General features: G+C 36.1%; 1 protein-coding gene and 2 long non-coding RNA genes across 3 annotated transcripts in view; 1 reads left to right on the top strand and 2 right to left on the bottom strand.

The window, feature by feature from the left end:
• Positions 1-26,587, top strand: part of LOC115293161 — an 80,423-nt gene that overhangs the window by 13,492 nt on the left and 40,344 nt on the right. The window lies entirely within an intron of this gene.
• FGF10 (fibroblast growth factor 10) overlaps positions 1-26,587 on the bottom strand; it is an 84,757-nt gene that overhangs the window by 27,095 nt on the left and 31,075 nt on the right. The window lies entirely within an intron of this gene.
• Positions 22-26,587, bottom strand: LOC115293162. The gene is made up of 2 exons (XR_003909395.1): positions 26,423-26,587; positions 22-149 (listed from the first exon to the last, which is right to left on the bottom strand). It is a non-coding gene; the product is annotated as an uncharacterized LOC115293162 (long non-coding RNA).

Below are 26,587 nucleotides of genomic sequence, written 5' to 3'. Positions count from 1 at the left end.
TGCCATGGAATACTACAGAGATACGTTTAGTTAGAAACTTTTTACTCTTGGTAGGGAGTCTGCTGATAGTAGTTCCAACTTTGGCTTGGCAGATAGTGAGCCATATGAAGTTGCAAGAGCCAATTAACCTCTCAGAGTCTCCTTCTTATCTGTAAAATAAAGAGGTTGCCCCAGTGGTGATTATCAAAGTCTTTTCCAGCTTTACAATTCTACAAATCTACAAACAAGAGCCAAAAATACAATTTAGGATTTGGCACTTGATTTTATACGATGCTAGTGCCATGGAATTGCTTCTTTCATTAATCTCACATGTTGAACTTCTCTATGTAACCTGGTTTGACTTTGTGGTTTTTCCTTTAAAGGAACTAAGTATACTATATCTTTGGCAACTGCAGGTGATTCTTAAAAGAACTTTTAATCAGACTTGGGAAATAAATGTAGTGCTCAGTGGTGCACATGTCCTACTGCCCTCTAGTGGGTGGAACCGTATCTTCCCTAGATCCCCCACAAAATAGGTTAAGTAAGGTAGCGCTTGTCAGACTTATCACATGAGGTGGGGTCTCAGCTTCCATATTACACATTCCCAGGTGACTTCATTGCTGCTGGTCCTAGAACCAAACTTTGACTAGCAAGAGTTTAAATGATTAGTGTTCTTTGGTACAAAGTTGGTTCAAGTAAGCAAGGAGACCCATTCAGCATGTGCTGAGAAATAAGTTGCTAGTTACTAAAAGATGACAAGGAAGGAGAAAAAAGGAGGAGGGAGAAGTATAAGAGGAAGAGGAAGAGGAGGAGAGAGAAGTAAGTGCATCAGATTGAAAGGGCTCATTTGGCAAAGCCACATTGCTCTCGATCACTGGCCATTTCTAGAAAGTTTCTAAGTCTAGGTTTAATATGACAGTATATGCATTAGGACTTAGGGCCCCTCTAATATTTTATTGTATTTTAGTAAATTTTAATTAACAGGCCTACCAAAAAAATAGAACTAATTGAACCTAAATTTAGAAAACAATTCTATAATTATGGACAAACACATTGGAATCAGTCTAGACAGAAAATATGCCCCATTTTTGTGTAATTTATTACAGAAGGAAACTGTGTTGATGTAACAATGGGTACATATGTCCAGATGCACTGAACTCTTGCATCGTGGGATTTCTTTCCAGACAGAAGAGCAGTCTAAGTTTAGCAGCAAAAAATTATATCTGTTCAAAGCATTGTGCTGGGTGTTTCCTACACAAGGAAAACAACAGTAGTGTTTTGTCATTTCACAGAGGGGAGGAGAGAAAATTAACATAAACTATGATAAAGTGTAATGAAACTTGTAAGAGAGTAATAATTGCTCCAGTTTATAGGATATCACCATGTACTTGACCGTATGCTAAGCACACTGCGATCTTCACCTTGATGGCCCCGTTATATACATATGGAAGCTGAAACTGAAAAAGCTCAGAGTCAAGATCCAATCTCTTATGAGACATCAGGCTCTTAACTGCCAGATTATGTTGCATTTCATTGGTTTTCAAAATGTTAAATCCAGTTGACTAACAGATGAAGTCCTTTCCCTTTGTGTGATTTCTTTCCCTATTCTCGATAACCACCTCTGTAGTGCATTGGAGGGAGATGATGCTGATACTGCCAGTTGAATAATAAATGACGTGTGTCTGGATCCTACTATCTCTACATTTATATTTTATGTGTGGGGAGTTGACTGGAGGAAGAGGGAGGAGCTGGCAGGAGGAGAGAAGGCAGAGCCTGACCCTCTCATCTCTTTTTAGATCTGGCTTCCTTCTCCATCAGAGCTTTCAATCTTTTCCACTACCCCTTCTGGGCCTCACTTTCTTTTCAGAAGCAAATGGTCTCATGGTACAAGAAGGTGACTATCAGTTCTTTTGCTCCTACAGCTAGCAAGGGCACACTTCCTTACACTAATAGGAAGTGTTTCTCCAAATTTATCTTCCTAGCATTCTACTTCCAGTAAGCCTCGGTCTTAAAACTCTGTGATCCCCCATACCATGATTCTGAATGAAGATATAAATGCCCTGTCGTTATGTCCATTGCTTTAGGCTCTCTGTCTTCTCCCATTTTGCCATATTATCCTTGCACTCTAGACTGAGAGTCCCTTTAAAAATACTGCTTCTTCTAGCCCTTTCCTCAAGTGTGTTTTGAATATTCCTAGGCATTTTCTGCAAAGATTTCTTGAAACCCAATACCAACAGAAATTTTCTCTCAATTCACTAAAAAGAAATGTTTGCCACATTCTCATCCCAGCTATGAAGGGGACCATAGTCACTTCACACACAAACTACATTCAGAAATGCCTTAGAAGCTGATGAACAGCAGTGCTTTTAGAGGTAATATTAAAGGGTGTCAGTAATTTGGATTGGACAGACTGGATGTATACAGTAGTTAAATGAGTTACCTCACTTATACAACAGTGGTTAGTCTAGGTTTTTTCAACTCCCGCCTCATGTTCTTTCTACTAGTTCTAGAAAAATGATGCTATGCAAAGTAGCTTCTACCTGAGATGGTAACGACAGAACAAGAAAGCTGATGCCTGATAGCTTCAATCAGCTGGAAAATGAATACACTGGTCATATACTAACCTCAGGAAGGCTCAGTGGAAATTGATCATAAATAACGGAGCACAAAAAATGTCTTTCTTTTCCTACTCATTCTCATCTGAACATTTTCCCTCGTAACGTTACAGGATTTTTAAAGATCAAATATTGCATGTAGCCTAATCTCTTTCACGTAATGCCCGACTCAGAATTTAACTTCAACATGAAGAAGGGTGAATAACAGCAAGAGAGTAAGTTAAAGATTGGAATAGATTGTCTTTTTCTAAACACCAGTTATAAGGACTTATGCCTACAGCTGGGAGTATGTGGGTCACAACAAAACAATGATTATCCACAATGGTGGCTCACGAAGCGACACTCATGCAGCATCATGAGAATGACCTGCTCTACCTTCCCTTAAGCAAGTGCTGATAGATGGGAAAAGTCTCCAGATTTCTTTGTGAATTAGGAAAGTTTGATAATTTTGATAATTCAAAATCTTTGGGTTTGGCTGTATCTTCAGTCCTGTTCACAGCTAATTTTCTGCCTAGTATATATCTTGGTATGTAATAAAAAACCTTTCATAATAAGTACAAATTAGCAAAAGAAAATGTAAACAAAAGTCTTCTTAGGAATTCTCTTGGGAGGAAGCATTCAAATTTTATGATCCCCAAACTGTATGCCAAATACAACTTTTGGCATGCTAAATTTATTTGGTGATTTACAACCTGAGCATCATTAATGGAAATCACTGAATCTCTGTTTATTTAGTGTTACTGTATTATTTAATACATGGAAGCTAATCATGGAAAACAAATCCTTTGTACAAATTTACAGAGTAGTTAAGCTATATACGCTTAGATTTTTCCTATATACCAAGCTTTAATTTACTGTTTTCTTCTCTGTTAACTATACATGTTGGAAAAGTCCAGATTGTAAATATGAGAAAAAATAATTCTGTAAACAAACTGTAGAATCTGTATATTACATATGCATACCCAATTTAATAACCCCTATAATGTTATATTCTTGAATATTAAAAATATCAGAATATAATTAGTGAATGCTAATAACGATAATGACTTGGGCACCAGAAGTGACCTTCAAATATCCTTATACTGTATGTTCTTCATCATCTGACCCAAAGTGAGAAAAGAATCTCCTAAAATAGAATACCACCTTTACTACTACTACTATTATAAACAGTTTCTCCAATCCTAACAATGGATCTAATGATTGTTATTACGAATGTTATTTGATTTTCAAAACCAGGTGATCCCATGCTATATTAATGATCCCATTTCATTTTTGAGAAGAAAAGCATACGACTGACCCTGGAATATGATAAAGATAACGAAAGAGAATGCTACCATTGCATCATAAATAAAATACTAATTAGTCAAATTCATTAATATACTATAGAAAGATGACATAATGATCAAGTGAGATTTATCCAGCAATTCACACATAGTTTAATATCAGGTAACTATACTCTCTGACACAACTAGTATTTAATATTAACCAAGAAGTTGAGGTCAATGAAATACAACATCAAATAGAAATTAGAAGGATAAGTATTGAGAAGAGGAACCCATACTATCATTACCTTGGGGTGACAGGATTACCTAACTACAACATCAGAATAATCTACTGAAAACATTAGCAGTTCTTTAAGTTGGTTCAGTACAAGATACTTAAAATTAATCGTTTTTCTATATGCTCACCACTATTTGGATATAATCCCTTTGGGGCACCTGGGTGGCTCAGTTGGCTAAGCATCCTGACTCTTGATTTTGGCTCAGGTCATGATCTCACAGTTTGTGAGTTTGAGCCCTGCACTGGGGTCCAGGGAGGCAGCACAAAGCCTGCTTGGATTCTGCCCCTCCCCCACTCACCTGTGTGCTCTTTCTCTCTCAAAATAAATAAAAACATTAAAAAACTCTTTTAAGAAATCCCTTTATAAATCATAAGCAATAAAATAAGAAGTAATCATGAACAAAATATCCAGGACCTATGGGGAAAACATAAAATGTTGAGCTATAAAAGGAGTATAAAGAATTATGAATATTATAAGCATTTCAGTTTTTCATTTATTATGTACTTGATTCAATTTTAATGTTTTAACTTGATAAAGGGGTCTTATCTTCCATGGAGAAAAATAAACAGTTAAGAATAGCAAAATTTCACCTTTAAAAATACATAATTTTGAGGAAAATATTTTCTACCAGATCGTAAAATGCATTATACAGATATAATAATTTCAAAAGTGTGACAGTGGCACCAAGATCGATGGATGGATCAGACAGCTGGGACACTGGTTACCCTACATATAAATATTTCCTTCAAGCAGAGGGAGTGTGGACTTCCGGTAGACATAGGACATGGCCTTTTACCACTTCTCGGCTGACTCATGAATTCTATCCAAACTCTTAGAATTGTTCATCCTCCTATGCCCTCAACTGTTTGCATGCATTTGAGGCACTTCAAGGACTTTCTCGGGTTGAATATTTCTTAATTTATGGCTATACAGTGTCTTAAAAAAAATTGTGTAGTGATATAAAAAATGTTGAGGGATATGGATTCCATGTTTACAGGTATGATTTTTAAAACTGTAGTTAATTTAAACTTATCAGAAAGCCAAAGCTATGGGTTTGAAAATATCATATTAGTAAAAATGTTGCTCTATTTGTTACAAAAATAGAGTAAAGTATGTATTTTACCACATTACAGTGTCCTTCATTATAGTTTCATTGAGCAGGTAATTTGTAATTTTTAAGAGCATTAGGTTTTTATACTTGTGAGTCTTGAATCCTGTAACACACTAAATTTGTCTATTCTCACTAGTTGCTTAAAGGCCTAAGGTATGCTATTTATGGTCCATTCCTTGAATAATTCTGTTTGATGGTAAAAAAATTTGTGTTAAGTCATTATTGACTCCATTTTTTCTTTACTTTATTTTACCTTTGTTTTATCCCTTTCCTTATAGGGTTTCTTTAAAAAAATTTTTTTTAAATGTTTTATTTATTGTTTAGAGAGAGAGAGCATGAGCAGGGAGGGTCAGAGAGAGAAGGAGACACAGAATCCAAAGACAGGCTCCAGTCTCTGAACTAGCTGTCAGCACAGAGCCTGACTCGGGGCTTGAACCCACAAACCCTGAGATCATGACCTGAACCGAAGTTGGATGCTCAACCAACCAAGCCATCCAGGCGCCCCTCCTTTTCTTTACATGCTTTCTTTGCTTTACATTTTTTCTTTCCTTTAATTTACCTTTGTTTAATCCATTTCTTTACACGCTTTCTTAAGTAATTTAGAATTAGACACAGTGTAAATAAATAATGAATCATTAGTATGTCATATAACAGTTTATGATTCAGCTAGCATGAAAAATCAGAAGATTCATTACAGGATACTGAGCAATTACCTATTTGGGCAAAAAATGGGGTGGGGGGAGTGATTAGATCCTGTCCTCAAATCAATATTATACTCTCTAAGTTAATGAAAGTATTAACTTTGAAAAACAATACTATTATGTAATCAGACATAAAAATTTAGGAAATAATCTGGTCTGGGGCATGAGAAAAAGATTAAATACAAGGACATACTCTCAAAGTGAAAATGATAGATTAGAATATAAAAAATTAATGATTTTGTACATCAAAATACATAATAAATCAAAATATTGTAAAAGAGAACATTTCTACCACAAACTTGACAAGGAAACTAACCCCAGTCCATTAAGAACTCACATATATCAATGAAAAAGAAGAACTAAAATTCAACAAGAGGGCTGCCTGTGTGGCTCAGTCAGTTAAGTGTCTGACTCTCAGTTTCAGCTCAAGTCATGATCTCATGGTTTATGGGATTTGAGCCTCATGTTGGGCTCTGCACTGACAGCATAGAACCTGCTTGGAATTCTCTCTTTCTCAAAATAAATAAATAAACATAAAACAAATAAAATTCGACAGAAAATTAGGCAAATGACCTAAAAATACAACTGAAAAAAAAATACAGATTTGAGGAGTACAAAATATTTAACCTCTTAATTAGTAAAAGAAATTCAAATTAAAACAAGACAAAATATTTTGCTTATCAAATTAGCTCAGATAAAAAGAACTAATGAGAGCCAAAGTTAGTATGGGTTTAGTAAATTGGTGATTGGAACAATCAAACAACTTGCTGAAATAGCCTTAAAACTGTTAAACCCTGGGGCACCTGGGTGGCTCAGTCTGCTGAGTGGCTAACTTGGGCTCAGGTCATGATCTCAGGGTTTGTGAGTTCGAGCCCCATTAGGGCTCTGTGCTGACAGCTCCGAGAGCCTGGAGCCTGAGGCTCTATGTCTTCCCCTCCCCCATTCGTGCTCTGTCTTTCTCTCTCTCAAAAATAAATAAACATTAAAAATTTTTTTTAAAAATCTGTTAAACCCTTTAACCAAATAATTTCACTTTTAAAGCCTATGCAAAAAAAAGTTAGGGATGGCATAAACAGATTTATGTATTAAAAAGTATATTGAAATCATTACATGTATTACCAACTAATGGAAAACAATCTAAAGGTCCAACTAAATGTACCTGTGAAATTATGATTGTCATATTATTATATTTCCACTAGCAATCATATAAAATATGTTAGAAAATGTTAAAATAACATTCTTTAGTTATAGGATTTGCTAATAATATAAGCTTTAAATATGATGCTGTGTGATCGCAATCCTATAAAAGCTACAGTTCAGCACATATCTTATATATCACATATAATTATCAGAAAGGAGGAAGATAATCCAAAATAATCGTGATTATTTCTGAATGATGGCTTTATTTCTTTTTAATCTTTTATATTTTCCACACCGAGTATTTTGAACATTTTTCCCCCTGAGTGCAAAACTCTCAGAAACGATGACTTAATGACCAAAATGGAGAGATGCTATTTGACATGGAAATTCTGAAGCTCTGTGTAGATCTTCTAGTGTTCCTGAAGTGATGGAGTTCCTGTCCACCTTTGAGGGAAGATAAATGCCCTATCTCCATAGGAAGATGGGCACAGACACCAACCAGGTTGATGAAAGCACCTGTCTGGCATGTTTGGCTTGCTAAGCTCCGATGTGTTTAAGAGATCAGCAAAGCTTCCCCTTGCCTTCCCTCACTGCTGTGCAAGTTCAAAGAAACCTTTATTTTGAAAGACTAAATTGTAACAAGCCTCTTCTAGTTTAGATTTCCAATGTAAAGTTTATCTGTAACTTTATCAGAAACGTCCCAACAGCTGAATACTCTATTAATTTTCATTGGCCCTTTGCGATATATGTGTTATTTTTAAGGATCTAAGACAAATAATAGAGGCATCTTATTTTTCAGTGAGGAAGGTTATAAAGTAGAAAATTGATTTTGAATAGCAAACTGTATTTTTATAGTTTGAGATTTAGATTATCTAACCAGCTACTTAATAATGAATTTAAAGGGTGTGTTACAAATATCAGATAGAATGTGGACAGAGATTCATGTAAAGCTAAATCAATCAATCAAATTTCCTGTTCATTTAGCACCAAGTATATTTAACTTTAACAAGTGCCCTCCCTTTGACTGTTTTCTTTTCTAAAAGTGATCAAAGCAAACAATGAATATGATTTAGAGAGGGTATTTTTTTAAATCTCTAAAATATTTAATCTGTCTCAAAGCAGAGATTAAATCCAAGCACAAAGAACACAAAATTTTTATTTACTTATTTTTATCTGAAGTCTGTACTCTTAGGTTCTAAGTGTTGCAACGTGATGCTCAGAATAGTTAAATCATTTTAGAAGTCAGTAATACAAACAAGTATAAATTAACCTACCTGTCAAAAATATTATGCATATCATAATCTAATTGATGTTTAACTTCTAAATGGAGGGATGATACTACTGTTCTTAAAATATATTAAAGAAATATAGGGTTGAGGAAAATAGAAAAGAATATAGTAAAAATAAAAATGTAATATAAAGCATCCTGTAAAGAGAAATTATCCTTCTTTATATGAATGAACTATGTTCTGTCCTAGCAAAAGACTTCTTCATGTTGTCTATTTGCTGATTATCTGAAATGCAGTGATAACCTCCTATAACCTCCTATCAACACACTGTATGGGAAACAGTGACCTATTCGGCCCATGCTGAGAAATTTCTGCTTATTTCTTCTTTTTCCACTTTGAGATCCTTTGAATGGTATCCTCTTATCTTAACATTTTCCTCTTGCCATTTGACCCCTATCTTTAACATCTTGCTTTCTGCTCTTTGCTCTTCAGCTTCTCACCTTCTCACTTTTGACTGAATTCTCCCCCTTCTTGAGGCTCTTTATTATCTTGAACAAAGGCTACCACTCCAGGCCATCTGCCCCCATTCTTTTTATGCTCCTATCAACACCCATCTCTTGCCTCTGAAGACGTGGGTCTCCATTCTTATGTGCCTCTTTAAGCTAAGTGTAACCTTATTCATTTCCCTTAACTTTAAATTTCTTGCTACACTGTTTGGTTAATAGGACAGAAAATGGTAAGATATCGCAATTTATGGAAGACTAGGAATGAAGAATTTTAGAATATGGTCATTATCTTTTCCTCTTACCAATTGCTACTACTGCCAAAGTGACCATGAATTTTGCCACTGCATATGAATTTGCTACTTCAGACAGTTAAGGAGGAGTAGCAGTAAGAAGAGAGGAATATATAAAAGCTGAAATAGTAGGTGGAGGGAAGAAGGGGGAGTACCAACACAGAATTTGGAAGGTGAAATGAAAGTGGCCCGAAGAACAGGAGTAACATGCCTTGGGCTTGCTTCTCTCCCAATCCCTTATAATAACCGCCTAAGAGCTGTAAACTTGAGTGAGAGCCATAAACCTTTGAAATCTACCCTTGTACCCATAAAGTGCCTATCTTTCTTAGCTTCTTGACACTTTCCTTTAACTCTTAAAAAAAACACCCAGCGCTGACCTAATAACATAATATTATGAGACATAATAAAAGTTTGAAAGTTTAAGAACATGGCCATATGCAGGCTTTAAGAAGCAGTTAATTCCAGGACACGGTTAATTATTTCTTTCTAATGATGGCAATAGGTATTGTCTTTTGCCAGTGTGATAGTTTTCCTTTTCATTATTCTGAGGATATTAACATAAACGATTGCTAGCCCGTAACTCTCACTTTATGTCTGAAGAGTGTTAGCAAACATTAAATTTTTCTTTTATTTTTAAAAAAATGTTCATTTTTTATTTTGAGGGGGGAAAGGGGTAGAGAAGGGGAAGGAGTAGAGAGAGAGGGGTATAGAGGATCTGAAGCAGGCTCTGCACTGACAGCAGAGAGCCCGATGTGGGGCTTGAACTCAGAACCATGACACCATGACCTGAACAGGAGTTGGACACTTAACCAACTGAGCCACACAGGTGCCCAAGGAAACATTAAATTTTGAAAGAGAATGCCTTTGAGAATTTAGGCTCTGATGGAATAGCTGTCTTTGATATACACTCCTCATCTACCACTTCGGGCAAATTCAAAAAAGGAAGAAAAGAGAATTAAGATTTTATATATTCTTCTTTACCCAAAAGGAAAAAAAAAGATGAAGTCAAAGGTAGAATCAGCCCCAGAAGAAAAAAATCTACCTCCTTATGAATGTCCTAGAAAATAGCATGAAAAGCACCTAAATAAGGATGGATTTATGTGATGATCTGACTGCCATCACTGTCTGTCTAATAAGAGAAGTTATTCTAGTCAATTCTTTATTTGTTCCTATTTTTCACTATCTCTGGGGTTTGTCGGATATCTAGATTCCAGAGAGAGAAAGCTTGCACCTGAGTTATTGATGAAATAAATGACAATAAATGTGTATATTCTAATATATATGATAGTGTAAAGTTTTAATGGAAGTTGCTTCTTTCCTATTTATATTATGCAGAATCATTGAACATGTCTTCTTGGAATTTGATATATGTAATAAATATTGGTCTAAATAAAAATTGGTTAGATTTAGCTTTTATAGAATTCTTAGAAAGGAGCAAGAATTATGGGGCGCCTGGGTGGCTCAGTTGGTTAAGCATATGACTTTGGCTCAGGTCATGATCTTATGGTTTGTGGGTTCGAGCCCTGTGTCAGGCTCTGTGCTGACAGCTAGCTCAGAGCCTGGAGCCTGCTTCAGATTCTGTGTCTCCCTCCCTCTCTGACCCTCCCCTGCTCATGCTGTGTGTCTCTCTCTCAAAAATAAATAAAAGACATTAAATTTTAAAAAAAAAAGAAAGGAGCAAGAATTTAAACTAAAACTACATCACTCAGTTCTACCATGGATCTGATTTACTGAATACAGTGAAAGATCAATATAATATGGTTGATTATTTTATACAGAAAGAAAGAAGGAAAGAAAGAAAGAGAGAGGTGGGAGGAGAAGAAGGAAGGAAGGAAAGAAGGATGGAAGGAATGAAGGAAGAAAACAAGGACGTAAAATGAGTTTACAGGTGTGGGTAAGTTAGTTTACAACTCAAGACATTGAGCAAAACAATAAAAGCCCTATAATGTCCACATTATAGAACACCCCCATGATAAGGGAATGGTCTTAGAAGAGATTTCACAGCCACTATTTGAAGACCTAAATCAATTAGAAAACTATCAGGATTGCTCAGCACTATTATTTTAGGACCTAATTGTAAGAACAGAAACATCACAGCAGGTTATCAGAAATGACTGTGAAGAAATCATGGGATAGTGGAATGATCATATAATTTAAAATCAGACAGACCTGAACCCAGTTCTACCTTTTATTATTTTAGGTGATGTTGAACAGCCCTACTTTCTAAGGTTCATATAAGGAACAAATAATTTAATGCATGGAAAATGTAAAAAAAATGGCGACATTTAGTTCTATATTCTAACTAATCCAGTGGGCTTTGAAGAAATACTATTTAATGATGGTAGAGGCAAAGCTGGGAAGGTTCTCTGTCTTTTCTAACATAAGCTTTAAAAACTAGGTATGTATCCCTTAATAACTCCACTGTTCCTTGGATATGTTTGAATTTAGTACCATCTGAAGCTAGTAGATTTATATTTTGAGTATGTACCACCTATTGCTACTTATCCCTTAGTTGTCTCCTCTATGAAACATGTTTTTTAGCTTTAAATTCAAACTTCATAAGCATCACAGACAAATCAGTGATCTCTTGTCAAGTACGAAATACATTATTTACTGCAGGAAGTATAAGTCACACTCTAGCATCTAGACTTTGTTCTTAGTTCAGCCATTAAAATTCACCAAATACCATATTAGGCACATCCTGTCAAGGAGCAAAAAAATTGGTGAAACATTTACAAATATTAGTTATAGATGTCACAAATCCATCTATAAATATATATGTTGCCAAATGAATAGTACAAGCAATAACTTCAATAGAAGTTCAAGGGAACAAGGGTTTTGGATTAGGAAAGTTACGGAAGGCTTTATGGAAACAGCAGAATCCATTATTCAAAGTATTTACTGACTGCTGTCTCTAGGTCAAGTACTCTAGGAAAACACAGGTAGGAGGAGGAAACCAAGGGGCCCTTAGAATAAAGGAAATGAAAATTTTTTTATAATCTTACCCACATTAAAGCTTATCTACATTAAATAAAAAACAGCTACACAGTTTGACACATTTCAATAATTTAGGCTGGGGAGTGTTTCTCCTTAGAGTTTAGTGTTGTCTGGACATGTAACTCTGGAAGAGTAAAAAAAAATCCTGCATGCAAAGAGTTCAGGGAAAAGCGATGATAAAGAAACCAGAGAGGTGGACAGATATGTATCCAGACATAGGGACCAAGAGGACAAGCCAAGAGGACAAGATTTCTGTTAGAAATCTGGGCAGAGGAAACAAAGGGACATCCCTAGAGAACAATGAGAAGGGTGTGCAGTCAAAGCTTCTGCTCCAAGGCTGAGCAGAGCGCCTTCCCAGCCCAAGTACTTCAATGCAGTCCATTGTCGCAGTCCAGCGTTGAGGCTGAAGCAGACTTTATCCCTGCATGGGGATACCTTCAGGCAGATGATAGCACCATGTTCAATTCAAGACAGGCTCTTAGCAAAAGAGCCTTTCGACCAATTGTAGTTTTCAGTAAGTTGCTATAAAACCACAGGATATATCATTTGAAAAATTTAGAAAGAGTCAATGAATGTTTTGATCCCTAAATTTAAACACAGTAAAAATGCTAGATTTAGGCTGAGTTCTAATTGGGCAGTAAGTTTTCTTTTTACCAAAATTAGGGTTTTACCAATTTTTTTTTCCTGCCAGCTCTCTGACCCACCTCTGTTTCCAGGGATAAATATTTTGTATTTCCAGTAATTAGGATTGGGAGAGTACAAGTATTCCTTCAAGATGATTTTCTGTGAAACATTTGCTAATAATAACAGTTTCAGCATTGTTCTGATTTTATGGTATGTACTGGGTCAGTGGCTTCTAGGGGTCAGTAAAGGAAAGGAAGTGTTCGGCCTTTCAAAAGATTTCACTTGAAAAATAACTTTTTGAATTTGTATAAAAACATTTGTATAGTCCTAGCAACTTCCCCGATTCAGATTACAGTAGTAATTACAATTATTTGCTGGCTCCCTTTTTTTTGTCATATTGTATTTGGACCTCCAGTCTGTGGCCTTGGGTGCCTTAAGGATTTCAGTTACCGTGATCAGTGGTCATATTACACATCGCTTATCACCTCCAAAAACATCATTTCCCATGCATATAAACTCTTTTTCAAATATATGTGAATATTTTGTAGTGATAAAATGATAAAGTTTATTTTAAAGCATTCTTACTAGCTTTTTATCATTATGTAATTATAGTGATTACATGTGGAAGTCTGCAAAATATCTTAATCTAAAAAAATGGTCTTCAAATGCCAAAAGATTAGGCATTACTGAAGTCTATTGTTTGTTCTATTGAAAAATAATGATAGAATGAGAAAATGAGATTTGATTTGAAGATACATTAGGGAAAAAATAAGTAAAATAAAACTGAACTAAGAGTGTATTTCCCATGATGTCAGATTTCAACCATGTTTGTATTGTTTATAAAATATTAATACATTAAAATCCCATTATTATTAAAATTCCATTCATTCATCTCTGCTCAAGTAAAAGGCCATTACCATTATCAATTTCAGTCCAAATATAGGATCATTCTCTGCAATATCTCTCATCCTAAAAACAACCTACTTTTTTCCCCTGCCTTTCAAGGTTTTTATTTTTTTTATTTAAATCCAAGTTAGTTAACATCAAGTATTCTTTTTAAATGTTATTGTTTTTAATTTTAATTATAGTAGAGTTAACATACAGTGTTATGTTAAATTCAGATGTACAATATAGTGATTCAACAATTCGATGCTCAATGCTCATGATAAGTGTACCCCTTAATCCCCATCACTTATTTACTCCATCCCCCTGCCCACCTCCCCTCTGGTAACCATCAGTTTGTTATCTAAAGTTAAGAGCCTGTTTCTTGGTTTGTTTCTCTTCCCCGCCCCGCCTTTGTTTATTTGTTTTGTTTCTTAAATTCCACATATGAGTGAAATTATATGATATTTGTCTTTGACTGACTTATTTTGCTTAGCATTATACTCTCTGGCTCTATCCATGTTGTGGCAAATGGCAAGATTTCATTCTTATGTGTGAATAATATTCATTGTATGTATGTATATGTGTGTGTGTATCCACTTCTATATCTATATCTATATATCTTCTCCTTTATCTATTCATCTATCACTGGACACTCAGGCTGTTTCCATAATTTGGCTATTGTAAATAATGCTGCAGTAAACATAAGGATGCATATTATCCTTTTGAATTAGTGTTTTTGTATTCTTTTAAAATTTTTTAAAAATATTTATTCTTAAGAGCAAGAGAGACAGACAGAACATGAGCAGGAGAGGGACAGAGAGAGAGGGAGATACAGAATCCAAAGCAGGCTCCAGGCTCTGAGCTGTCAGCACAGAGCCTGAGACGGGGCTCAAACCCATCAACCATGAGATCATGACCTCAACCAAATTCTGACGCTTAACCGACTGAGCCACCCAGGCATCGCAGTGTTTTTGTATTCATTAGGTAAATACCCAGTAGTGTGATTATTGGATCATAGGACGGTTCTATTTTTAACTTTTGAGGAATTGTACTATTTGCACTGGGGCTGCACCAGTATGCATTCCCGCCAGCAGTGCACAAGGGTTCCTGTTTCTTGCCAACACTTGTTGTTTCTTATCTTTTTTATCATTCTGACAGGTGTGAGAAAAACAACCTACCTTTGATCTCAAGTTTTTCCCAAGTTTCTCTCCATTTTTTCGCGATCTCAGCAAAACATAAGTTTTTGTATAGAACCCCATTTTCTGACTTTTTATTCTCTTCCTCAGCTCAGTAAGGCTGGGCTTCCACTTGGCACCCTTTCATTAGGCAGCAACAATTCCCATGTTGCCCACTTCCAATAGTCCCTTCTTGTCTAAGCTGTTTGCAGTGGCCTTTGAAGTAACTGTTCTTCCATACTTCTCACTTGTCTTCTGAGATATCACACTGTCTGCATTTTTTTCCTATTCTTTTGGACACTCTTTGTAATATGGTTATTCTTGTAACTTCTCCTTTTCATCTACTCAATAATTGGAATACTGGGTTGACTTTGGAGTCAGACCCAGGTGCAATAAATGTGTGAAGAAAAAATGGATAAATGAATGAAGTATGAATCCATCCTTTCTGCTTGCTGAAGTTAGGCCTGTGTCATAAAATCCCTAGTTTATCTCCCCTTGAGGACTACTTCTGCCTCACTTAAATGTCCCCTTCATGTCACCATCTAAATGATCAGTTTGAGTTACATATGTGTCCAAGTCACACACTACTGCTCGAAACACATTGCTGTTTGTCATGAGAACCTCTTAATGATATAGTGACTTCTATCCAACTGGCCTTCCTAACCTCCTGTCTTACACTCAAGAGATACTGAAGTGTTTGCAGTGTTCACACATCCTAGGCTGGTTTGAACAATACTTCCCTTTCATGTTTGGTATACCCTTATGTATCCTTCAAAAACCTGAAGATATGCTCTGTATGATGTTTCACCCATGGCAGATCTTCCTTCTCTTGCTGAGAATCACTCCCTTTTTTTACATACCTTTCATATTTTACCCATGCTTTCATTGCTATATGAATATATTGTACTTAGTTTCAGGGACAGTGACTTACATTACATTACCTTATCACAGAGCAGAAGTCCTATCTATAACACATAGTAAGTGCTCCATCAATAATTGTTAATTAAACTCAGCTCATGCCCTTCTAGAAGGATTCCATTATACCGATGGATGGAACCCAATGTCTCTGTCTCAAACTTTCATTGTAACCATCAAAGGAGGATTTTTTCCTTCCATTTTACTTCTACAGAACAATTAATTTTAGTGTCTGGAAATAAGATTTTATTTATATTGGGGCCATATTTTTATTAGATTTAGAAGGTAAAGATAGGGAGTGTTCCCTACAACCGTTCTGAGTATGTCATTTTTCTTAAGGCTGTCAGAATTTGGTATAAAATGTAAATAGAACCTGAGTGAAAATATTTCACAAATATAAGAATGGTTAATAGAAGATCCCACGAATTCTACCTGCCTTCTGGCTGACCCGTGGGCACTGCTAGGCTGTAGCCTTTCTTTAAGGAAATGTTAAGGAAATGTCTTAGCTATTATAAAGAGTTGTGCATTTAGAGGTGAGCGAGCAGTGACTTGTTAAAAGTGTAATTTTCTCTCATGAAATCATTAGTAAGATGGCAGTACAGTAGGATGAGGTATAGGTATTACACTATTATTAACTATTTTCTTATTAATACTATTAATTTATTTAGAATTTATTAATTAATCTAGAATTTAGGAATTCTATTAAAATACTACTTGGCATTTATTAATTTAATCAATAAATTAAATGTTTTTACTAATTTATTAGTTAGAATTTATTAATTTAAATAATAATTCAATTTAACTACATTAATTTAATCAATAAGAATGTATAATTTATTGATTTCATTAATAATTTTTATTAATGTATAAAATGTTCTATTTATTTAGAATTTATTAATTCCATTTATTAATGCTATTTATTATTAACACTAATAAAACTTGCTAATGGAATAGCCCTGTCATAATGGAAGCAGAGTTGGGGACAGAAACAACATACAATCTTGGCCTGGTCAGGCTGGTGTAACCAAATACCAGACCGGGTGGCTTATAAACAGAAATTTGTTGCTTGTGGTTCTGGAGGCTAAAAGTCTGAGATTAGGGTGCTGGGATGGGGGTGAGAGCTCTTTCTGGGTTTCAGACTTATGTTCTCACGTGGTGGAAGGGAACTTGGTGAATCCCTTTTATAAGAGCACTAATCCCATTTGCGAGGATTCCACTTTAGGGACCCAATCACCTCCCAAAGGTTCCACCTATTAATACCATCATCTTTGGAAGTTAAGATTTCAACATATGTATCTTGCCAAGACACAAACATTCAGACTATAGCAGGCAATAGAGATTTGATAATCATTCTGACACTATGCATATTAGTGTTTGCCCTATCCCCTGAGGTGTAAGGAAAATTCATATTTAACTGTAAGTCCTGTATTTTATCTGGCAACCCTACTTGGGAAGGATACTGGGAGGTGGTGACTTTTGCTTCTCTTCATTACCTCTGGCTCTAAATTCTTGCTTGTACTAAACCCCTCAATCTAGGGATACCTGGGTGGCTCAGTCGGGTAAGCATCCAACTTCGGCTCAGGTCATAATCTCCCCATTCGTGGATTCGAGCCCTGCATCGGACTCTGTGCTCACAGCTCAGAGCCTGGAGCCTGCTTCGGATTCTGTGTCTCCCGCCCTCTGCCCTTCCCCTGCTCTCTCTCTTCCTCTCTCTCAAAAATAAATAATCATTAAAAAAGTTTAAAAAAATAAAATAAAACCTTCAATCTTCGATGTCAATTTCCATCTCACTTTCCATGAATCTTCTTTTTCTTATGCTCCATACTGAGTGCATTGTGAAACTGGGCTCTCTCTCTGTAAATATCTTCCCCTGAACTCATTCAGGAGATCGTGTATGAAGTGGGCTTCCCTTAACATTTGCAACTAGGGAGGAGATGCAAGTCTTAACAGCATATATATGATTAAGTAAAAATGTGCTTATTTTCCAGGATACTTCGATCCCACTCTGCCCTCCTCCTCCTTTCCACTATGAGCAGATTTCTCACTCATCACTTATTTCTGTAATCTTTTACCTCCTCTTATTTTGTTTCACCTCTTCTCCATTTCTTCTCTTACTACTTATCCCAACAGCCATATTTCTATTCAGTTCACATGCAAGGCCAGTTAGTCATCTTTTATTACCGTCACTTTACAGACCATGTCTTCATGGCCTTAATTTTTAACAATGGCAGTTCTTCCCTAAGAAAAATCTTGTGTATTTGTGTGTGTGTACACATGCATGTGCTTTTATGTGCATCTGTATCTCACTACCTTTGGTGAAGTCCTGTTATAACCCTTGCTGGAGAGTAGTTTCTACTTTGAAATCAAGTTAGACTTGGTCTATATGTACATGTCATATCAGTTTGATTCATGCTTGGTTTTGAAAATAGTTGGGTATTCTGATTTTGCTCTGGTTAAATATCTTTAGAAAACCTTGGAAAGCTATTTGGGAATATGTGTCAATAACTTTAAAAATTTGAGTGCTCTTTGAGCCTAAAACGTTGGCCTCCAGGAGATCATTTGAAGACTGTGAAGTTGAGTGGTTAAGAGCATAATGTTTGGAATCATACAAGCAATCCTAGCCTTGCCATCTATCAGCTGTGGGAAACCTAAGTCTCATTTGTTCATGAGAAAAATAAAACTATAACCAAGATAAAATGTACTATGTGCAGCATGACATCCACTGGGAGTACCCACATAATAGAGAATTATGTCATCACAGATATAGAGTGAAAAATAAAAGAAAATTACCCATAGAATGGCAGTCACCTCTGATAGTGACATTATGAATAATTATTTAAATACCTTTTATCTCACATACTGCTAGCACTGGACACAGTACTATTAGCAATGAGAAACTCGTGTGTATGCATAAACATATGGATAACTTATACATGTGATGTATAGGTGATTATATGAATATATTTTATATGTATAACTTAAGAAATATATTCAGTTTAAGATGATCAGTAAGAATGTTTTTTAGGGAAGAATACTTTCATTCTGTTACACAGAGAAGTCAGTATCTAGATTTAGCAAGAACTTATAAAATCAGTAATGTCATTCTTAGTTTTGATTCATGCTTTAGATGGCAGTGCAGTTATTTTTTTCAGAAGGATGTTTCTTTATATTTTAAGATTTACTTATTTTGAGAGAGAGAGACAGAGAGAGCAAGTGGGGGAGGGGCAGAGAGAGAGAGAGAGAGAGAGAGAGAGAGAGAGAGAGAGAATTCCAAGCAATCTCTGCTCTGTCAGGGCAGAACCTGATGCAAGGCTCCAATCCATGAATTGTGACATCATGACCCAAGCTGAAGAGTTGGTCCTTCAACCAACTGAGCCACCCAGGCACCCCAGGAATGTTTATAATTGCATCATTAGGTAGCTTAGAAAATAATGCCCAAAGAAAACTTTTATGTATAATCTTGCACCTATGAATTTAGAAAGTACTTAAAATAGGTAAATACCCATTTGTTAAAATTTATCTTTTGAGGTCAAATTGCTTTCTCTGGCATTGTTAAGTTCCTAAACATAAACTAATTCAGTGTAGCCCAAGTTAAAATTTAAATTTTCTTGGATTTTAAATAACCTATTTTCTCTCTTTTGAGAGAAGATAATCATGATATGAGTTTCTTATTTATTTTACTCAAGATATACTAATCAGCACACAAGGCATGATTTAAAGACATGACAGTGTCTTCCAGTTTCCTTACATAAAGAAGTGCTTTATCATTCAATGTTAGATAGATGAACAGATAGATAATAGATAAAATGAGTCAGTGCTTCATTCTCTTATTATTCATGCTTGATAAAAGACAGGTCATGTTCCCTGATTTATCTTATTTAATGTAATCTACTTTGTTTTTAAAGTTACATGCATCTCCAAATATTTAAAAACAGAAAAATCTCTGAGGATCTGAGAACAATAAGTAAAACTGGAGTTGGATGATTACAAACACTGTGCTGCTTAATTAAACAGAGAAGCATGCTACACTGTGTGCTGTCTCTGAAAACCAGAAGTAGGTGTTTTTTGGGGGGAGATCATTGTTGGAATCATCTTTTTTTAAATAAAATTTTAAAAATGTTTATTCATTATTTGAGAGAGAGAGAAAGAGAATGAGTGGGAGAGGGGCAGAAAGAGAGGTAAACACAATCTGAAGCGGGCTCCAGGCTCTGAGCTGTCAGCACAGAGTTGGACGCTGGGCTTGAACACACAAACTGAGAGATCAGGACCTCAGCTGAAGTTGGTTGCTCTCTGAGTGAGACATCCAGGTGCCCCTGGAATCATCTTCTTAAGGAAGGAAGGTTTCCAGGTCATCACTGACTAATTTCTATGCTAGCATTTTTTAAATGTTTACTTATATATCTTGAGAGAGAGGGAGGGAATACAAGTGGGGAGGGGCAGAGAGAAAGGGAGAGAGAGAATACCATGCAGGATCCCCATTATCTGTGCAGAGCCCGATGCAGGACTTGATTTCCACGATATTATGACCTGAGCTAAAATCAAGAGTCAGATGCTTAACTGACTGAGTCACCCAGGTGCCCCCACTATGCTAACATTATTGCTACTTTGCTATTAATAGTAATAGTCTGTTTTTTTGAGGTACTGGATTGGACCATGTAAATTTCAATTTTTGTAGATAAGATTTGGAGGAATAGAATTAAAAGTACATGATTTAACCTAGTAGTTCATGCTAAAAGATGTACAACGGGCCTGTTCCTTTCTTCAAATTAAACACACACACACACACATACACACACACACACACACACACACACACAGAGATACACACTCTAGAGTTAAATTATTTATTGATTTGTCTTATTTATTATTTTGTACTATAAGTTGTGAATTTGCCAATAACCGAGAACTGTTTTAATTTTAATTCAGTGGTACAATTTAAAAGCTAGTGGATATTTGCAGGATCAATCATTCTAGTACTAGTGATTCCATCTCAGGCTAAGAAGGGCCCAAAGCAATGAGAATTATATTCCATGAAAGATGAGCACATTTCGAGATACATTGATGTGAGTGGGTGACTGTTAGTCAGCATTGGTCACAGCATTAGGGTTGGTGAAAAATGCAGAGTTAGCATGACCGTTACCTGGGCCAGGATCCAAACCAGCCTCATACGTTTTGGGAACAAAGTATCAGCTATGCATTTCAGAAGCTCTGCCTGACTCCTTCCCAGCTCCTGTCATAGCTTTGAGATAAAGGATTTTTTTGAGATCAGCAGTTGAAAACTCAAGAACATCAAAGTATTCTAAGATGCACACTTGTGTTCATTTAGATCACCAGGAGTTCATGATTTAGACATTATCCTGGGAAACTTCTAGGTTCCGTAATTATGAGAATTTGGGAATGTTTCCTCATCAGTAAAATAGAGATATTAACAGTACCTAACACAAGGGGTTTCTGGGGCTTTAATGAGTTGATGTGTGTTCAGTAAGTGCTAACAGGAGTTGTTTTGTTACTATTAGAAATAAACTTTCAGGCTCATTATTATATCCTAGACTTGTCACAATAATGGATGAGATACTTAGAAAACACGTTTTGGAATTAAAAAAAAAATCCCCTTAATGTGATATAGTGCCATGTGTAGGAGGAATTAAATCACACAGCCTCCGTGTGCTCATTTTCTCACAGAGTTAGGACTACTCATTACACAGAGATCCTGTAATGTTTATGAATTAAATGATGCAGTTACCTAAAACAGTGCCTGGTCAACACTCTCTTCCTGGTATTAGTTTCCATTTCTGCGAGCCATTCTCTCTCTTCAGTAGCCACAAAAGAATCCAATGCCAAGATCTATTTCTGACTGTCCAGATGGACTCAGTTATTTGTTTTGCTTTTTTATTGTTTTTGAGAACTGTTGATTGTTCCATTTTTCTCTTTACATTCAACAGTAAGCTTAGAGCTAAATGTTGTGCTTAAGAACAACCTCTAGCATAGTTTTCAATAAAACTATTGCAATAAAATTATTATATAATTCCTATTCTTATTTACTTATTTTAGTGGTGGTGTCTTGCATTTGTATTTTTTAATTGCTTGAAATCCTTTGGTAATTAAGTAGAAATAATAAGAGAGATCCCAAGGGTACTTTCCAAATGTCACAAGTGCTTCTTAGATACTTTCTATTTTTTTAAGTTTATTTATTTATTTTTAGAGAGACAGAGATGGCGCAAAGGGGGGGGGGGCAGAGAGAGAAAGAGAGAGAGACAGAGAATCCGAAGCTGGCATAGAGCCCAACCCTGGGCCGAAAGTCATGAAACTAAGAGATCGTGACCTGAGCTGAAACCAAATGTCAGAAGCTTAACCGACTGAGCCACCCAGGTGCCCGTTTTATATACTTTCTAAATAGGAAGATTCTGTTAGTAAAATTGGATATATCTGGAAAACTCCTTCAGCAAAAGAAACTGGGAAGTATGGAAATTTGTGGAGGCTTTACAATTTCTTCCTATTAGCTTTACAAGTTAAGTCATGATTAGGGAGAGAAAACTTAAGTCATTTATCATGAAGAGAAAGGTGGTTCTTTTCCTTGCTAGAAAGCAGCTATGCTTGAGAGAGTACTTCTAATTTATCCTGCTAGCTCATATATTTCCATTTCTGAAATGAAATGAATTTGTAACATATGCACTTATTTCATAAATAATTTGAATATTTTTTCCTGTATTTTTGTCATTTATCCTGGTAGCAATACAGCTCAATAATAAAGTACAGAGTAAGGTGGTAAATAAGATGTTATAACTCTCTGCGATTCTCTTCTTAGTTTAGGAAAATTAGAGTAAGTTAGATCTACTTTATCTTTTGAATGCTAACAAGTTCCCTTTTTTAAGAGGATACAAACTGCTTAACAAAGAAAATAGAAGATTCTGAAATTGCAGCGCTAGTAACAATTAAATCTCCTTTTCAAGTCAAATTCTTAAATGGAAATTAGAGAGTGGGTGACATGTTAATTGTCTATGTTCTCAGTTGTTACAAAAATGTTTTGCCCAGCATATATGTTGCCTTATACTGTAACTGATGCCATTTCTCATTGATTAAGAGGAAGGTTAATTAGAAGTGCTTATTATCTTAGAAGTGTCTATTAAATATATAATCTGTACTGTATTGTATTATATATATAGTATATATATATATACACACACACACAAATATATATGTAGCATTTAAAATGAGAAGTCTTCCCTGACTCTCTAACTATCCTATATTAAAGGACAATTACATTGGCTTTAAGTCAAATAAGCACTTTACTCTTAAATCTAATTGCTTATGAAGAACCCAAGAGCCCTCAAATTTTGTTCATTGTCATGGCAAAGCTTTTTATCACCTAACATATGTATCTAAACTTCCTCTCCTGCTGTGAAGGTGTCCAAATAGACTCCAGTCCTCATAGTCAGCATGTCTAAAAATGGCAGGATGTTTGGTTGTTACACCAGGTGACGTATGGGCGTTTGTTCCATTAGGAAAGTTATAATGCAGCTGGTGTTTTAATACTAAATCTGTGATGGATAAAACCCAGAGCTACTGGTCCAGCTACTGCCTGCCCTGAATCACACTATCTCTTTTCCAAAACACATGTAACATATTAACAATCTGATAATTAGTGCACATTCCTGCCTGCTCCTTAAAACCTCACTCCCAGATGGGGCTCTGGTTGGATCTTGGTTTTATGAGGTTTTATGATTCACTACTGTTGTAATACCAATGCCCTTTTCCTTCATTAGGCTTACTCTCTGGCCAGGCAGTGTTGATAGAAACTGGGATCTTAAAAAGGCGGGGATTTTCTCCTCTTTGCATCTACCCAGTCTCTAAATTGTATGTCCATGCACTGCAGAACTGTGGTCTAACTGGCATGAAAAAGGGAAATAAGGTTTACAAGAACATTTAGTTCATTTGTATTTAGTGTTGGGAAAATGGGGTAGGGAAGAAGATAATTGATTCAGGAAGTGTAGTCATTGCCTTGTGGACTCTTCAGCATCTTACTAAAGCACTCTTAACATATGTGACCCCAATCTAATATTACAATTAATCTTCTAAAGGGACTATTGATAGAAAAGTCAAAGTATATTCCCTATACACATGGAATAATGCCTTTGCTGTGGGCATGTTAAAAGACGGAACAGAAAGAGCAAACAGTATACAAGGATCTGATATGAATAGCCTTGAGTAGCACAGGAAGCCTGTTGAAGACTCACAAGTTTGGATATATCCTGCTTTAAGCTATATTATAATGGCATTCTTTACCAAGAGTAGAGAACTAATAAACATCTCAGATTTCTGAGCTTCAAAACAAAGGATAACTAATTAAGTGTAAGTATACAAAGGTATCATAAAAACAAGGAGAATCCAATGGCTCATGTTTTTCTGCAATATGTGAGCAATGCTAAAATAACAGTAAGTACAACATAGCACAGAAGAGAAGACTACTTATGTGTGACTCTGCATGGCTATTTTAAGAGCAGGCTGCATTAATCTTAAATGATTCAGTTTTCTTAATCTGAATTTTATAAGTAGAATAAATTGAGATGAATTATCATGAGTGGTACTTTGGGTCAAATATTCAAAGCACATCACTGCTTTTCCCAAGAGGCCTGATCCACTAATGCCTTAACAAGGGAATGCTGATCATACAACTCTCAGTGTCAGGAAAGGGTGGGAGGTGAAGTTGTTACAATCTCCCCTAGGAAATTAATGATGGGGATCTAAGGATTTAATTTCAGTTCCATTCCTCAACTTTTACCAACTCCATTCCAGCTCAGAGTCCATAGGTCAGCCAACAGGGATAATAAAGGATAGTCTTTGCCAACTTCGTTTTAACAAATTTGAGAATCAAAATCAATTAGAAAGATGACCATTAGCAATTCAGTTGAGATTGGCCAACCTCTCCCACCGAAAAAGACTGATTCCCATGGGCAATATCTCGATAAGGGATCTCACTCCTTATTATCAACAAAAAGTTGGGTATGTTTCAGTTTATCAGAAAATCAACTTTCTCTGTTCCCTTTGGGGAAGAGAATTAGACCCAAATTCAGCTTTGATTTAAGTCTAAAATAAGTAATTTTATTAGCTGATCTACCTAACGCTTTATTACACAATGCATTCACTGTTGTAAACATGATTTTTGGCAATCTCTTCCTTTAGCTCAGGAACTGAGTTGGAAAACACTGGATAACATTTGGATAATGACAATCTCATCTTGTCTTCTTTGGAGAGTCATAATGTAAACAAAACGAGCTCTTTACTGGCAGCCAAATGCAGTGGAGTTTGTGTCTGTTCCTTTTCTAATATCAGTGTCCCAGGGAACATGTTTCTGGAGGCAGAAGTGCTCCATGTCTTTATTCAGTGTCAGGATCTTAACACGGCATCATCAGTTCTTTCTCAGATTCTCCTCAGGAAAAAAATATTTCTTAAGAAAATCATTAATTTAATCTGTTTTTTAAAAAGCAGCTCTAAAGTTCTCTGATACTTTAATGGAGGGAGTGTCCATGAAAAGGTGTCTAGGATGGTTTTAGTGGTTAGGAAGGGCAAGGGAGCCTTATCAAACTGATACAATATTACTCAACGGCTACTCTGAAAAACCAAGAATGAGGTGAGAGGGAAAAGAATTACACACTTTAGACTAACCGGGTGACCTTGTAACCCTTTCCCTGCAATATACTTTGCTTTCAAAAATCTAACGTTTCACTTCTTCCTGCTACAGCTGCCAAAACTTTTAGAAGGATTGTTACAAGGGAAAAAAAGTAGTGTGTGTGTGTGTGTGTGTGTGTGTGTGTGTGTGTGGGTGTGGGTGTGTGGGTGTGTGGGTGTGTGGGTGTGGGTGAGGGATGCCATTTAGATCACTAACACTACTTGTAATTTCCTAAGATTTGGTGAAAAACAAATACTCCAATGCAATTTGGAAACATGAGTTGTTTTGGCTTGGCAACAATAGTACTCTAGGGTTGGAGGAATTAGACATTAGACCTGAAGGGAGTCCTAGAAGTAATCTACTTCAACCTCATCATGTTACAGCTGAGGAAACTTGAACCCAAAAAGATCAAGTAATTGCATAGTCACACAGTTCACTGGTGCTGGGATACAAAATTTAGGTATCTTGTAATGTGCTTGGGTTTCCTTTCCCATTAGTTTACAGATATAAAATTTTGTCTACATACAAATAGCTAACGATGAAAATGGTATCAGAGAAATGGATGGAATTGATAATTTCCAGTTGAAATTTGAATGCTTACCAAGTGACACATATCAAGTCATTTAAGCATCTACTAGTCCTGTGAGTGAGATACTATTAGAACCCTATTTTACTGAGAGATAACAGGCACCTGAGCATTAGATAACTTGCATGAGGTCCTATGCTAAGTAGTGAAGCCAGATTCAAACAACATGGACCCAGTGTCCTTGATGTTAGCCACTGTGCTCCTGTGGCTCTCTCTGCAAGGTGCTCAAGCAATATAGTGACAAAATGCCAATTTGGGGCAAAATTCTACTTTTGTCAACATTTTAGTGAATGTAGATTTCTCTTTGTGAGAAAGTACCTTTTTACACATACAGTCTTCAGGACCCTAAAGTTTCCTCCCCCTTTCATCTACAGAGGGAATTCAGAAGACCTGTAGGAATATGCATTTCCCTCTGTCTCCTCCAGAATGTGCCATACCCACCAGATGATAAGATGATGAAGCAGAGCCCTTTTGAGGAAACATGGCTCTGGTGTACTCCTGAGGCTGAGTGACTTCAAAGTCAGGAGGCTTGATGGAAGAGAACAACATTTCCAGGCCAGCCTAGACTCTTGGGCCCCCAGTGTTTTTCTGCTCCTTTCCCCCACC

This window comes from Suricata suricatta, chromosome 6 (genome assembly GCF_006229205.1).
Source record: "Suricata suricatta isolate VVHF042 chromosome 6, meerkat_22Aug2017_6uvM2_HiC, whole genome shotgun sequence".
NCBI classification, from domain to species: Eukaryota; Metazoa; Chordata; class Mammalia; order Carnivora; family Herpestidae; genus Suricata; species Suricata suricatta.
Note: the sequence above shows the minus strand (reverse complement) of the source record. Positions and strands in the feature narration are given on the sequence as shown.